Source organism: Zeus faber (genome assembly GCF_960531495.2).
Source record: "Zeus faber genome assembly, chromosome: 2".
Classification (NCBI taxonomy): domain Eukaryota; kingdom Metazoa; phylum Chordata; class Actinopteri; order Zeiformes; family Zeidae; genus Zeus; species Zeus faber.
The window spans coordinates 36,954,065-36,956,390 of record NC_137189.1 but is presented as its reverse complement, the minus strand read 5'-3'; the positions used below and the strand labels follow the sequence as shown (position 1 = coordinate 36,956,390).

The 2,326-nt window shown below is 53.3% G+C and overlaps 1 protein-coding gene across 1 annotated transcript in view; it reads right to left on the bottom strand.

The window, feature by feature from the left end:
* Positions 1 to 535: 535 nt before the first annotated feature.
* Positions 536 to 2,326, bottom strand: part of ndfip2 (Nedd4 family interacting protein 2) — a 37,196-nt gene continuing 35,405 nt past the window's right edge. The window contains exon 8 of the mRNA XM_080022299.1: positions 536 to 644. The gene's annotated coding sequence lies outside the window, so the exon portion shown is untranslated. The remainder of the gene's footprint in view (positions 645 to 2,326) is intronic.

The following is a 2,326-nucleotide window of genomic DNA, read 5'->3' as shown; positions in this document are numbered from 1 at the left end:
AGAAGAAAAATAATAAAATATAGGGTTATAAAGACCTGTCTCCTTAGAGAGGACCCGTTTCAGTTTCTTGTCTCTGCAGTCGAGCTCCACGGTTCAGATGCTTTTTTTTGCAATGTTTTTTTTCTTCCCAAAAAAAAAAAATGTATTTTAAGAGTGTATTAAATAAATATTCGTAAAAACACACTATTTGTGCTTTATTTGGATTCAGCTCCACCCTTAATTTACGGCAATGTTACTGCTTCCATTCCACCAGTCTTCCATTCACAGCCGAACTGGCATTTTCCCGGAAATGATGCTAGGTGGAGTGGGGAAAGTTACCGAAAACAACTTTCACAGAACATGGAGATCGGCTCCTTTTCCCACACGGCGCCAAGACGGAACATTGCCAGAAGATTTACGGCTTTCAGTGCAAGTCGGAAAGGGGCTTATGGCAGACTCTACCCACTAATACGGGTTCATGGAGGGAGACTGAGATTTTCAGGCAGCGAGGTGCCGGCACGGCGGGTTTTTTATTAAAACCAACAAACAAAGGGCTGGGGCGCCAAAGCATGAACACAAATCAAAACCTGCATAAACAGAGTCCGGGTCCGTGTGCCTTGCGATCCGGTCCGCAGGGGCACGTCTCCTGCGCCGGGCGATCCCCGCTGCAAGACATAACAACACGTGAGAAAACTCTCCCAGCCGGTTCCAACTAATCGGGCTAATCAGACCTAGTCAGACCGCGGCTTCGCCACGCCATCTCGTCTGCTACCGGGCTTTACGCGCCTCACATTCACCCATTCGCACATGGACGGCGGAATCAGCCGTGCAGGGGGACAACCAGCTCGTCGGGAGCTCTCAAGGGGTCAGGCGCCGCAGCAAATCAGTCGGGAGGAGCTGAGCATCGAACCAGCAACCCTCCAGTTACCAGACCACCCCTCAACCTCCAGAGCTACTGCCAAGAGCGCCTGTTGTGTACTGCGCTTGGGATGAAGACTATGTGACATTGATGATAATGATAATAGTGATAATAATGTTTCAACAAGGACCGAATCGCTAAACTTGAGGTAGGCAGTGGCCTGGGATCAACGGCGACCGCCGCCATGAGAAGCCATCAAAAATTGTTCGACATCCCCAGCGCATACATGTCCAGAGCGAAGTGGGGTGACGGGGTAAATGGATGAGTAGACAAATTTCAACGCCGCCGCGAGCGTACGCCGCCGCAGGGTTGAGCCACGGCCAATTCGTGGTCCAGGCACGGCATGCACGGAGCGGCCTCCGCGCGCAGTTGCCGACCTTCCCGCACCCGGGGCGGGAAGGTCGGCAAACACAGGGTTTAGCCTGAAGTCAAGCATCCTCTTTGGACGGACCACCCTCTCTCTCTCCCTCGGTTTTAACCCGGCGACGGGGTTTCTCCGTCCGTGCCGGAGGTTAATTAGTAATTTGCGGTTGATTAGCGGTTTCACAGTCGCTCCTGTGACCGGACTAAGCCGCGACCGATTTTTCGGCGCCATTCTCGAGTCTGAGTCCCCTCGTTTTCCCCTCGTAGGTAAATGTAAAAAAAAACGGCCTTTTCTCTTCGACGGGGTTGTCCACACGCCCTCGACACGCGGAGCGACTGAGAGGACGAGCAGCAGGTAGACACTCTGCTGGGCGGCAAACACACACACACACACACACACACACACACACACACACACAGAAAGTGAATGAGAGCTTTTGAGAGAATTAGAGAGACAGATAGAGAGAGGGAGGGAGGGAGGGAGAGAGGGAGGGGCTCGTATGAAGGGCAACATTTGCAACAACCGGAAAGGGAGTTATGTAAATGTAAACTCATTAAGGCCTTTCCAAAGAGAGAGAGAGAGAGGGAGGGAGAAAGGGAGAGGGAGTGGCAGAAAGAGAGAGAGACGGAGGGGAAGAGAGAGAGAGAGGGGGGGGGGGGGAGAAAAGGAGAGGGAGGGAGAGAGAGAGAGAAAGAGAGAGAGAGAGAGAGAGGCCTCGGGAGGTGGGCGGGGGTATGCGAGCCGGGAGAACATAGGCCCATTATGTGAAAGGACTCCTCCATTCACCCCCCCCCCCCCCCCCCAGGGTTTGTCCAGTTTTCAGGCTTTATTTTTATCTTTGTTTATCAGTTTTGAAACGTTCTTGCCCTCTCTCCCTTTCTCGGTTTTCCTCCGTCTCGCAAACAACGCTCCACGAGTCGATGCCGTGCCCCAAAGAGAGGGAGGAATCTCACCGTTCCCTCCCTTCACCTCCGCCGTGAGGCGCCAAACAGGAGCCGCCCAACAGGACGCCGCCGGGTGCTCGGCCTCCGCAAAAAGACAATAAGGTCAAAGGAGGCGAAACG